Source organism: Nicotiana sylvestris, chromosome 1 (genome assembly GCF_000393655.2).
Source record: "Nicotiana sylvestris chromosome 1, ASM39365v2, whole genome shotgun sequence".
Classification (NCBI taxonomy): domain Eukaryota; kingdom Viridiplantae; phylum Streptophyta; class Magnoliopsida; order Solanales; family Solanaceae; genus Nicotiana; species Nicotiana sylvestris.
The window spans coordinates 164,006,323-164,020,960 of NC_091057.1; positions in this window are offsets into that span (position 1 = coordinate 164,006,323).

Below are 14,638 nucleotides of genomic sequence, written 5' to 3' on the forward strand. Positions count from 1 at the left end.
TTTGCATATACTCTTTTCTCAAGAACGATAGAGTTTTTATGTATCGTTCTCGTTCCATGACTAGCAGACATGGTAGAGATTTTAAGCCCTTGTCCTCGTCCCTTTCCAATAGCACCTGGCGAAATGAAATCATATTACTAATATTTAAACATTAAAATTTAGTTGTACACATTAAAAATAGTAAATTTAAAATATCTTGCTTGTTTCAATTGTTTGGATGTATTGCTTAACAAGATCACTAGATTGAGGAAATAAACTCTTAATTTGCATATTCTCTTTCTCAACCAAAGATCTAAGCCCTCGTCCTTGTCCTTTTTTATAGCACCCAACGGTACGAACGCATATTTGGTTGTATTCTTCATAGTTGGTTCCACCTCATTTTCAGTCTTTGATGGTTTCATATTGAACCTGCAAAGAGCCAAAAGTAAAAAATAGTTAGACAACGTATGACAATATAGTATTGAAAGAAATTATGCCATCAGTATATGTAACAATGAATATACTAATTCATAAATAGATACTTCACCTCATCGGTTCTTTTTCGTTTCTTTTGTGAAGGATTTCCTAAGTCTACAATATCATCATCCATTTGTTTTACAATCTCATAGGAATCACGAGGTTGAGTCTTCCTCACTACATGCTAACCTTTGTTGGAGTTATCAATAGCATAAAACACTTGAGATGCTTGCTCCGCTAAAATAAAAGGCTCATTTGTTTTCAAAAATCTCCCTGGATTAACACTCATGAAGTTATACTCATCTTTTTTAACTCCCTTTATTTTATCATACACATCAAACTAATTACATCGAAATAAAATCACTCTTCTACCCATGAGAAATTGCACTTCAATCACATTTGTTAAAATTCCATAGTAATCAATGTTCTCACTATCTTTATTATTCTCGCCAACTACAACAACACCACAATTTTGAGTCCTTAAATTTTTATCATAGTCTTCTACATGAAATCTATATCCATTAACAATGTAACCATTAAAATGTGTCGTATATTGGGTAGGACCACGTGAAAGTGAGAGCAGATCTTCCATGATCCGACTATCATCTCCTTTATGCAATTGTGCAACCTATCAATACGATTAAGTTGAATAAGGTTCCATTCTGCATCAGACAAGTGCTGTGCAGTATCCACAAATGTCATATAAAAAATATTACTCTAAAGGAAATAAGAAAAATGAGACGATATGAAAAAACTCTCCATACTCGAGATATGGTATGACTTCATCGCAATTCTTCAGTATGTATATATGTGCTTGTTCCAATTCATTTGCTTCAAGCTCACATGGTTCTTTAGCTCCCAAAGTACTTCCAGGTTGATAAAACATCGATAAACCTCCATTAGATTTTTTCAAATCCCCGTCATAATTCCGTTCAAGTCGATTGAATTTTGTGTCAATCGTATGCAGATACCATAAAACATAAGGTCATACATTCATTTGCAATGTAGCCCTTTGCAATAGAGCCTTCTGGACACGCCCTATTACGAATCAGAGATTTCAAAAAATATAACCATCATTCCACAGGAGACATCCACCGATAATGAATAGGTCCAACAATCTCAGCTTCACTAGCTAAATGAATAGGCAAGTACACCATGACATCAAAAAATGAAGGAGGGAAGACCTTTTCTAACTTGCAAAGCGTTATGGGAATTTGCGCTTCAATTTGTTTCAAGTCATCAACCCTTAACTCCTTTGATCCAAGAACATTAAAGAACAAACATAACTCAATAAGCGGTTCACACACTTCTTTGGACAACATACCACGAAGCAAGGGGGAGTATATGTTGCAGAAGAACATGGCAATCATGACTTTTCAACCCAGATATCTTGTGATCTTTCAGGTTCACATATTGAGAAATATTAGATGAAAACCCATCAGGAACCTTTAAATTCTTTAGGAATTGGCATAATTTGTGCTTACTTTTAAGAGGTAATGTGTAGCATGCAGTTGGAACTTCAATTTTCTTCCCTCTTTGGATGGGGTGCAATTCCGGCCTAATATTCATGTCTTGCAAGTCTAATCGTGTTTAAATTGTATCCTTGGTCTTTCCTTTGATATTCATGATTGTTCCCATAATATTATCATATATATTTTTTTCAATATGCATAATATCCAAATTATGTCACAACAAGAGAGACTTCCAATATGGAAGTTCAAAAAAAATACTTTTCTTTTTCCAATTATCCTTTCGATTTTCATGTGATATCTTCTTCCTTTTCTTTGGATCCTTTGTTAACTGTATCCCTTCAAGATCTTGCACTTGATTAAGAATCTCAATACCAGAACGCATTTTTTTGTGGGAGCCTTTTCTCTTTTGCACCATCAAATGAATCCTTGTCATTCCTCCATTTGTGGCTAAGAGGAAGGTAGCATCGATGACCCAAAGCACTACTTCTTACTATTAGCCAATCGAATTGAGGAGGTGTCTTTATTGCAACATGGGCATGCAAATTTTCCTTTTTTACTCCATCCAGATAAATTTTCATATGCTGGAAAGTCATTGATGGTCCATAATAAAGAAGCATGCAACTTAAAATTCTGTTTAAATGATGCATCAAAGGTCTCAATGCCAACTTCCTACAACTCCTTCAATTCCTCTATTAAAGGTTGAAGATATGTATCAATTGCATCTCCTGGACTATTTGGACCTGGAATAAGCATTGACAAAATAAAATTTTCTTGTTTCATACACAACAAATGTGGTAAATTATAAGGAATAAGAACCACATGCCAAATGCTATATGAGGTTTTTGAATTCCGAAATGGCTGAAATCCATCACTAGCAAGTCCAAGTCGGACATTACGAGGTTCAGCCGCAAATGAAGGATGAAGTTCATCAAACGACTTCCATGCCATTGAATCAGCTGTGTCCCTCATTATTTCATCATCAACTCTTTTATCCTTATGCCATGTCATTAAAGTAGTTGTCTTTGTACATAAACAATCTCTGAAGCCTAGGCTTTAATGAAAAATAGCGTAAAGTCTTTGATGCTATTTTCTTACCTTTTTTATTCCTTGTTTCCCCGCTATGTCTGTCTATTTTCCATCTAGACGCACTACAAACTTTGCAAGAATCAAGTAAGCTATCCTCCTTCCAGTATAACATGCAATCATTAGTACAAGCATCAATTTTCTTGTAGGAAAGGGCAAGGTCTTGAATTATCTTCTTTGCTTCATAATATGATTTTGGCAAATCGGCACCATCAGGTAACAACTCCTCTTTTAACATTTTCAATAACAATGTAAATGACTCATTACTCCAACGACCCATACTTTTGATGTGAAGCAATTTAATCAAAGAGGAAAGCTTTGAAGCTTTTGAATTTTGGTACAGTGGCTGCTCAAAATCCTTCAATAGTCTGTAAAATCTTTTTGCTTCAATATTTAGTTCCTCCTCAATTAAATCATCACAATCAGTGTGCACAGTTCTTCCATCAATATTAGGATATAGATCTCTCAACAGTTCTTCTACTTCATCTTCACTTTCACATTCTTCTAGTTCATCACCATCTTCATCTTCCGATTCTGACAGTGGCTCACCTAAATATTTCCCGTGATGATACCAAAAAGTATAATTTTGAATTATTCCATATACTTTCAAATGTGTCTCAACTGTCTTACGAGTTCCTAAAGTTGTATTACAAAATTTGACACATGGACATCATATTTCATATTCTTCTTCTGTTTTCTGAAAAGCATAATCCAAAACTTTTGCACTCCGATTAAGTAGGCTTCATCAAGCCGATTATCAACAAGTTGCATCCATTGCTTACTAGGTGCCATAACCTTAGAGACTAAATAAAAATTACATTAAAAAAATAAGATAAAAGATAAGAAAAATACTACGATGCACACAACTGGTTTCAACTCTAAGATCGCACTCTCCAGTGGACTGGGGTCCTCTATTTTCAGTTAATACATTGCAATATACAATCAGATTCCACTAATCTAGACAAAAGATTATAAATTAACTTGTAATTAAAGATGTTGGTTCCTAAAACATGCATATATGGTTTTTATAGCCGGCTCCGAGATCGAAATAAGTACTTACACCAAAGAAACGCGTAAACAATATACTTTACAACACAAGATCATCCAAAATAGTCGCACACAACTAAAAGATCGCTTCTTGCTAGTTAGTGTAAGCTCATGAATTTCCCTAAGTTCTTAACATGTATCATGATTCATGTTCGCTACTATTTGTTTTTTCTTACGGACAAACTTCCAAATATCATATTACTTAGTTATATAAAAGAAAAATATATGTGTAGTTGTATGTTTGACATTATTTGCGCTCATAAACTAACTTCTCCTTATAGTTCTGGATAATGAGAACAGAGAAAAAATGAAAACTTTTATCATATGTAAAATACATACACCAATATATCTATCTTATAACACAACAACAAGAACTTACAATCTTCCCAGATGCTATTATTATTCAGATATGCTAAAATACAATTGCCGGTAGAAACGAGAAGGGCTATGAGGTATAAATGGATTTAGTTGAAATCTTTTCAGATGTAAAATCAAAACTGCAATAGGAGTAACAACACTAGTCCCTGTTTTGGCTCGCAAAATCTCTCACTGAATACATAAAATTAATATGCCATTCATGAAATAATTAGCTGTAATTTTTCGAAACTGGTATGCACTATGTATAAAATAAAATTCTTCAAACAATATGCTACAAACTTGAATACACTTCAGAAAATTAAAATATCAAATTAGGAATCCCAACCCAATAATCTTTCCACTGATTATATAAACGAAAAAATACCAGATTATGAAATCTTACTACTTTTTTAATGTTAGAGAAGAAGAACTCGAAGAAAGCTGCAATCAGCGAAATCATACAATTTTTCATCTATCACTTAATAAAACTCGATATAAAGTGAGACAATATTGGAAAACAACAGCACAACTATGCAAGTTGGGATTAAGGTATAACAAAGATAAACTTAGCAACTAAATAATGAAATCCTGTCAAGTTTCTGAACCTATGCTAATATTAGTGAAAACAAAATCAAAGATGACATGAACTTTTGTTTTCTTTTCTTTGCCAATTTTAAGGATTAAACAAATAACTAAACTTCACTACAACAACAACAGTTAGAGAAGAAACAGAACGGGCGATGAAAAGGAGGCGTACCTTGGATTCTTAAACGAGCGAGATGGAATCTAGGGCAGAGTTGAATTCGTACACCAGCAGATTCACAATCTGTGTTTTCTCAATACAGAGATGAACGCGCGAGATGGGCTCTAAATTAGATAGCCAGACGGAGATTAGGGCAGAGCTGATGCTGTTTTGAGAATACAGAGCCTTTGTTTTTACTTTTTAGAGCCTTTTCCTTTTACGTTTTGGCGCCTTATTTTAGAAAATAATAGTTTTTTAATATTTTGGTATTAGATTTGGCAGTACTCTCTCACATAAAGGCCCCTCAATTATAATTTGGGACTAGTTACTATTTTTTTAGGGACCAGATTTGATACTTTCGCAATAAAATAAAGCATTAAGGACCGCAATATAATCTCCTCCCAATACATATATTATTAGCGACTGAATTATTAGCTCATCCCTAAAAGTTAGTCTTAAATAAGGCCTTTTCTTGTAGTGCACGGTACAACCTTTCCCAAGAATATCATACGAATTTTTCCCTACTCCAAGTATGTTAAGGCTAAGCCCTTCCTTCATTTTCGCATGATCTCGTAATTACATATGTTTGATAACGAGTCATAAAGAGAAGTTCATACTCCCGAATTTATATATATTATCCTAGTCTCATAGGTTACAGTATTTTCCCATATCGGGACTTCATATTCAATTGAGTATTGTCTTCTTCCAGTCAAGAGAGCAGAGAGTCTATATATACACTATTACAGTATTTTCACCACCATCGAGTTATAATCGGTGGGCATTCTCCTATTGGGCAACCTCAGATCAGATGGTAAGATATATACCGAGCCTACTATGGCCGAGTGCCTATTAGCGAGCAGAGATACAAAGCCTAGTATGGACGAGCGCCTATGAGCGAGCCTACTACGACAGAGCAGTTATATATATACCGAGCCTTATAAGGTTGGACAACTATTTTATTTACTATATTGAGATAGTTGAGTTAGTATCAGCTGGTAAGCATATCTTCATATTATCTTTGACTCCCAGTTGCTTTCAGTTATTATATTATCAGTCCAGTTTTAGCTTTCACTATATTGCCTTACATACTCAGTACATTATTTTGTACTGACGTCCCCTTTCTAGCGGCACTGCATTTCATGCGTGCAGGTTTAGACAGACAGACGTGTAGACCTACTCATTAGGTGTTGCCCGAGTTTAGCTTAATCGGTAAGCTCCATGCCCTTCGGAGTTGCCTGGTCTAGAGCTTTATGTACATCTTTTGTATATATGCATATATGATATGACTAGATCGGGGCCATGTTCCGAACACAGTATATCCATCAATAGAGGCTTGTAGACATATCCTGCCAGTTGGTGTAATATGTTGGGCTTGTAGGCCTTATATGTATATTTTGTTGGTTTGCTAGCTGTACTAGTTATGACGGCCTTGTCGGCCCAGTATTATATTGATGTTTAGTTAGTGTTCGCAAATTGTCTTGCAATATGGCTCATGGCCAAAGTATGACATTATATGTTCAAAGTCCCTTAGTCGCAAGTTGGTACGCAAGGATAGGTGAGGCACTGGGTGTCGGTCTCGTGTTTGGTCGCAGACCTCAGTAACAATAAATCGAAGTAAAAGTTATGGTATAGTATGGCTTACTTAGATATAGTAAAGCTAACGACGCCCAGAGGGAAAGCTTGACATAATTTTGTAAATGTTCACAAAGTGAGGCCTAGAGATTGGCTAAGAGTTGGAAGAAAGAGGAGAGAAGCGTCGGTAGGCACACATACAAAGTTAGAGTCGTACAGGCTGCATGATAGAAGGTAGCAACAGTTACGAGATTAGAAGTATTCCGACTACAAGTCATGGTATGAAAAAGAGGCTTAAAGGGGGGGGGGGGAATGCCCTGGCCTTTGGATTTATTCAAAGAACAGTTGCCTAAATGGAAAGGAGAATATTAAAGTATTCGCAAGAGCTATCAGTTATGATAGTGATAAGTGCATCAGTCAACATTCGAGGACAAATGTTCCAAAGGGGGGAATGATGTTATGCCCCGCAATATTACATCGATATTATGTCCCGCAGTAGTATATTACGATGATGTTATGCCCCACAGTATTATATTACGATGATGTTACGCTATGCAGTATTATATTACGATGATGTTAAGCTCTGCGGTATTATATTACGACGATGTTATACCTGTAGTATTATACGTGAAATTGTTGTAAGATAATTGACCTCAGTTCAAGGACAAGATTATTTGGAGATTATAAGTATTATGCTGTTTCAAACAAGTGATAAGTAAATTCGTGAAGGTAAGAGGGTAAAAGAATTGAAGAAAATGAGTTTGGTCGAAGTTTGGCAATTTGGGATAAAATACGGTCTGAGCTATAATACCCGATATTTATGGATTAGTACCATATAGGGTACCACATAACCATGATAGTAAGGTGTACAAAGTGTGTTAAAAGTAAGTAGTATTTTAAAAAATTTGAGATAATTCTTAATTATGTGGATAATTGGATAATCATTAATTAATGGAGAATTAACCAACTAATTAAGGAAATAAGTGGGCAATTATTGAATAAGGATTTAATCCTTGATGTGGCATCCCACAAAGTCACAAAAATATGACTCTTAAAGCTCACCTATATGTGGAATATTAAGAATAATAGTTGGCTTAGTTATACAAAGAGTGGGGCCCACTCTCTTTACTAAAAACTTCTAACATAAATCATTAAAATACATGTTATATTTGCAATTTGAAGAGATTGACAATTTTATATGGATTGAAAGCAAACGGATGAAGATTCAAATACGTATTTTCAATTCTAAGAGGTTTGCAACAAAGATATACTATATAATCATAATGGAATTTTGCGATTCTAAGAGAGCACAATATAACCTTTCCCAAGAATATCATACAAATATTTCCCTATTCCAGGTATGTTAAGGCTAAGCCCTTCCTTTATTTTGGCATGATCTCGTAATTACATATGTTGATAACGAGGCATAAAGAGTAGTTCATACTCCCGAATTTATATACATTATCCTAGTCTCATAAGTTACAATATTCTCACTTATCGGGGCTTCATATTCAATTGAGTATTGTCTTCTTCCAGTCAAGAGAGCAGAGAGTCTATATATATATTATAGATTTTCACCACCGTCGAGCTATAATCGATTGGCATGCCCCTATTGGGCAACCTCTAATCAGATGGTAAGATATATACCGAGCCTACAGTGGCCGAACGCCTATGAACGAGCCCAGGTGGTCGAGGTACAGAGCCTAATATGGACGAGCGCCTATGAATGATCCTACTACAGTAGAGCATTTATATATATACCGAGCTTTATAAGGTCAGACAACTATTTTACTTACTATATTGAGAGAGTTGAGTTAGTATCAGCAGGTAAGCATATCTTCAGATTATCTTTAACTCCCAATTTCTTTCAGTTATTATATTATCAGTTTAGTTTCAGCTTTCAGTATACTCCCTTACATACTCGATACATTATTTCGTACTGACGTCCCTTTTCTGGGGGCGCTGCATTTCATACGTGCAGGTTCATACAGACAGACGGGTAGACCTCCTCATTAGGTGTTGCCCGTGTTCAGCTTAATCGGTAAGCTCCATGCCCTTTGGAGTTGCTGGGTCTAGAGCTTTATGTACATCTTGTGTATATATGCATATATGATATAAGTAGATCGGGGCCATGCTCCGAACACAGTATATCTATCAGTAGAGGCTTGTAGACATATTCTGTCAATTAGTACAGTATGTTGGGCTTGTAGGCCTTTTATGTATATTTTATTCATTTGCCAGCTGTAGTAGTTATGACGGCCTTGTCGGCCCAGTATTATATTGATGTTTAGTCAGCGTTCGCAAATTGTCTTGCAATATGGCCCATAACCAAAGTATGATATTATATGTTCAAAACCCAGGGGCGTTGGGGTGATTTCGGGTGGTTAATAGAGAAGTTGTGGTGTTATTGCAGCTGCTAAACTTTGCTGCTTCTGGTATTTTTGAACCTGCGGTTGGGGACCGCAGATGCGGCACTACATATGCGATGGAATGGCCGCAGAAGTGGATTGTGAGGATTTGTCAGTGACCGTAAAAGCGGTAAGGATGGCCGCATCTGCGAAGCCGTAGATGCAGAAGGCGTATCGCAGATGCGACTTCTGGGCTATTAGTGATTCTCGCAGAAGCAGAGGAATTAACCGCAAATGCAGTACCACAGAAGCAGGTTTTGGACCGCAGATGCAGAAAGTCCTGGGCAGAATATATAAGTTATTTCATTTGGCGAAATTGAGCTATTTCTCCATATTTTACTTCGGCCTTGGAGCTTTTTGGGCGATTTGAAAGAGGGATTTCAAGGGAACTTCATTGAGGTAAGGAATTTGGACCCTAAAACGTTCCTATGATATTATTTCACGGATTAGAGCTAGAAATTATGGAAATTAATGGTGAAAATTGGGGAAACTAGGACTTGAGAACTTAGGCCTTTAATTATGGATTTGAAGGAACATTTGGGGTTGGATTTGAGGACTTTTGATATGTATAAACTCGTGGAGAGATAAGGAACTTATTCATGTAAAAATTTCTAAATTTCAAGACGTGGTCCCGGGGGGTCGGGTTTTGGTAATTTCGGGATTTGTGCCCTTTGTTGATTATTTTCGTTTGAGCTTCGTTCCCTTAGCATATTTTGACATCCTCGTTCTGATTTTGGATAGATTCAACACGAATGGAGGCCAATTCAAGGGGCAAAGGCGTCGCGAGCTAAAGATTTAGCCGGTTTGAGGTGAGTAATGATTGTAAATGATGTTCTAAGGGTTTGAAACCCCGGATTTGCACATCGTAATGCTATATTGAGGTGACTCACACACTTAATGACGAGCGTGGGGTCGTGCACCATTGAGGATTGTGACTTAGTCCGTCACGAATAACTATTTTACTGCATATTTGATTGAAATCTATTTGCTATCATCATGATTGGGCTGGATGCCATATGTGGGCCTTGTGCCAACTATTTGAACCTTTCTGGGATTTTTACTGGTATTTCCTCACTGTTTTGACTTTATAATTGAACTCAGTCATGTTATATTTCACTGTTTTTCGTACTCAGCCATGTTTATTTTGTTTTAACACTTACATGATCTTTTAAATGATATTTTTGGGCCGAGAATCATGTTTTACTATTGCTCGAGTGGCTTGTGTGGATTTTGACTGAGTAAAGCCGAGGTCCTATGTTGTGAGGAAATATTTCATACTGATTATGAGGCCGAGGGCCTGAGATATGTACGTCACGAGATGACTTGATTTATATGAGGCCGAGGGCCTAGTGATGATGCCATGAGATGGCTTGATATTGCGCTTGGGTCGTAAGGGTCCTCTCTAGAAGTCTGCACAACCCTAGTGAGTGCGGGTACCCATTGTGATGTGAGATTGAGCTCGAGGGGCTGTTATTGTTCTGAGATGTTGCCTGAGGGGCGGATGTGGTAATACTGTGCCCGAGGGGCGAACTTCTATTTGTTTACTTTTCCTTAATTACCTGTCAATTACTTGTTTACTTGTTGAATGGGAATTTTACTTGACTTTCCACTATTTTACTACTTTTAACTGGTTTTGCTGCTTCATTATGGGATGCTTTGTGCCTTACGTGTTTTCTTACTTTCAGTCGATATTTACATTTGTTACTCACTGAATTGGTGTACTCACTTTACTCCCTGCACCCTGTGTGCAGATTCAGGTGTAGCTGGTTCTTCTCCTGAGTACTGATCCTCCAGCTTCAGGTAGGTTTCCGGAGATTACGAGGTAGTTGTTGATGTCCACAACCCTGTGTCTCTACTCCTTTATCGTTTCTATTTCCTTTCAGATAGTTGTACTAGTTATGGATTTAGCAGAATTGTATTATGACTTATAGATGCTCATGACCTGTGACACCTCGGTTAGGGCTGTGTCGGGTGGCACTTCCGTATTTTATCGATATTTTCCATTGTTTAGTATTATTAAATCATGTTTAGACTACTCTTGTGTTGATTAACTGTTTTAAAAAGTGAATTGGGTATAATCAACTTGCCTTGTCTTCACGAGAGGTGCCATCACGATCGGGTTCCGGGTTAGGGTTGTGACAAGTTGGTATCAGAGCCTAGGTTACATAGGTCTCACGAGTCATGAGCAGGTTTAGTAGAGTCTCGTGGATCGGTATGGAGACGTCTGTATTTATCCTCTAAAGGCTGCAGAACCTTCAGGAAAACTTCATATTTTTGAAATTCTTGTCGTTCGAACTTGTTGATCCGAGTACTAAACTTCTGTTATTCTATTCTCTCATAGATGGTGAGGACACGCGCACCGGACAGGGTGGACGACCACCAGTGCCACCTGTTGTGGCCACTAGAGGTCGTGGCAGAGGCAGAGCAGCGAGGGCAACACCTGTGGATCCACCAACTGCCCCAGCTCAGGATCATTCTCCAGCAGCACCAGTTCAGGTACCAGCTGTGCCCATCGCGATTCTGGGTCTTCAAGAGGCCTTGGAACAGATCTTATCAGTTTACACTGGCCTGGCTTAGGCGGTTTCAGCCACTATAACCCCAGCTACTTCTCAGGCTGGGGGAAGCAATTAGACTCCCGCCGCTCGCACACCTGAGCAGGTCGTGCAGGGACTTCAGACACCGGGGGCACATCCAGCCCAGCCGATTGTAGCTGCTCAAGACTATGTTGTTCCTGTCTTGTCGGAGGGTGAGTAGTGTAGGTTGGAGAGATTTGGCAGATTGCAGCCTCCGACCTTTAGTGGCACAGAGGGCGAGGAGGCCCAGAGCTTTTTGGATAAGTGTTAAAGGATGCTTCGTACTGCAGGTATTCTGAAGACCAACAGGGTCACTTTTACCACCTATCAGTTTTGAGGAGCTGCTTTAACTTGGTGGGAGGATTTTGAGAGGCGTAGGCCTGTTGGTGCAATGCCCCTTACCTGTCAGCAATTATCCATTCTCTTTCTAGATAAGTATATGCCGCAGTCTCGTAGAGAGGAGCTACGTAGGCAGTTTGACTGGTTGCGTCAGGGGAAGATGACCATGTCGCATTATGAGTTGAGGTTCTTTGAGTTGGATCGTCATGCCATCTGGTAGGTCCCGACAGATATAGCGAGGATTATGAGGTTTGTTTATGGTCTTACTTATCATCTCCGTATTCTCATGACCAGGGAGAGGGTGACGGGTGCTACTTTCAAGGAGGTTGTGGATATCGCCTGTGAGATTGAGTCTGTTCATCGCTAGGAGCGAGAGGAGAGGGAGGCCAAGAGGCCTCGAGGAACTGGTAGTTACAGTGGTGCTCTTTCGAGGGGTCAGTTTCAGCACGACAGAGGCCGTTCATTCAGGTCTGCAGCCAGCTCGCCCAGGTTATCGTAGGGCATCTTCTGGTCATTGTTATCATGGTTCTCAGCAGGGCCAGTCATCACTTAGAGCCCTTCTAGCTCAGAGTTTGACCCGTGCTCCATCAGTTTAGGGCTCTTCTATGCCGAGTGCATCTGCTAGTCACTCTGGTATGAGGGGTTCCCTTCAATCCCCTTCTCCAGCACTTGGGAGTTGTTATGAGTGTGGTAAGATGGGCCATATGTGGAGGCAGTATCCTCATTGTGTTGCTAGTTCGTCCCAGCAGAGGGGTCAGTCATCGGCTTCAGCACCAGTTTCTTCACCACCACCCGCTCAGCTAGCTAGGGGTGGAGGTCAGTCAACCAAGGGTCTCCCCAGAGGGGGAGGTTGATCAGGGGGCGGTCAGGCCCGTTTCTATATACTTCCAAGCTGACCCGATCCTATTGCTTCAGATGCTGTCATTACAGGTATTGTTTCAGTCTGCCATAGAGATGCCTCTGTATTGTTTGATCCTGGTTCCACATTTTCTTATGTGTCATCATACTTTACTTGTTATTTGTGTACACCCCGTGAGTTTTTTGCTTTACCTATTATGTATCTACCTCAGTGGGCGATACTGTTATTGTAGACCGTGTATACTGGTCGTGTGTGGTGACTATTGGGGGTTTGAAGACCCTAGTAGATCTATTATTATTGAGAATAGTGGATTTTGATATCATTTTGGGAATGGACTGGTTATCTCCGTGTCGCGCTATTCGGGACTGTCATGCTAAGACAATCACATTGGCTATACTGGTGCCACAGATTGAGTGGCAAAGTGTGACTGATTATGTTCCCAGTGAAGTGATCTCATTCTTGAAATCCCAATGTATGGTTGGGAAGGGTTGTCTTTCATATCTATCATTTGTGAGGGATGTCGGAGCTGAGACTCCCAGTATTGATTCTGTTCCAGTTTTGAGGGATTTTCCCGACGTGTTTCCTGCAGACCTACCGGGCATGCCACCAGATAGGGATATTGATTTTGGTATTGACCTGGTGTCGAGCACTTAGCCCATTTCTGTTCCATCGTATCGTATGGGACTAGCGGAATTGAAGGAGTTAAAGGAGCAGTTGCAGGAACTCCTTGATAAAGGGTTCATTCGGCCTAATGTGTCACCTTGGGGTACACCGGTTCTATTTTGAAGAAGAAGGATGGCACAATGAGAATGTGCAGTGATTATAGGCAATTGATCAAGGTAACAATTAAGAACAAGTATCCTTTGCCTAACATTGATGATTTATTCGACCAGCTTCAGGGAGTGAGGGTGTTCTCCAAGATTAATCTCCATTTAGGTTATCACCAACTAAAGATCAGGGATTCAGATATTCTTAATACAGCTTTCAGGACCCGATATGGTCATTATGTGTTCTTGGTGATGTCATTTGGGCTCACCAATGCCCCAATAGCGTTCTTGCATTTGATAAACAGTATGTTTCAGCCTTATCTCGATTAGTTTGTCATAGTCTTCATTGATGATATTCTGGTGTATTCGCGTAGCCAGTAGGAGCACGCGGAGTATTTGAGAGTTGTGTTGCGGAGATTGAGAGAGGTGAAGCTTTATGCAGAATTCTCCAAGTGTGAGTTTTGGCTAAATTCAGTGGCTTCCTTGGGACACGTGGTGTCCAGCGAGGGTATTCAGGTTGACTTGAAGAATATAGAGGTGGTTCAGAGTTGGCCCAGACCGTTCTCAGCCATAGAGATTCACAACTTTCTTGGTTTGGCAGGCTATTATCGCCGGTTTGTTCAGGGATTCTCATTGATCGCATCGCCCTTAACCAAGTTGACTCAAAAGGGTGATTCATTTGTATGGTCAGACGAGTGTGAGGAGAGCTTTCAGAAGCTCAAGACAGCTTTGACCACAGCTCTAGTGTTGGTTTTGCCATCAGCTTCAGGTTCATATACCGTGTATTGTGATGCTTCGAGAGTTGGGATTGGTTGTGTGTTGATGCAGGAGGGTAGAGTTATTGCTTATGCTTCTCGTCAGTTGAAACCCCTTGAGAAGAACTTCTCCATTCATGATTTGGAGTTGGCTGCCATAGTTCATGCATTAAAGATTTGGAGGCATTGCTTGAATGGTGTATCTTGT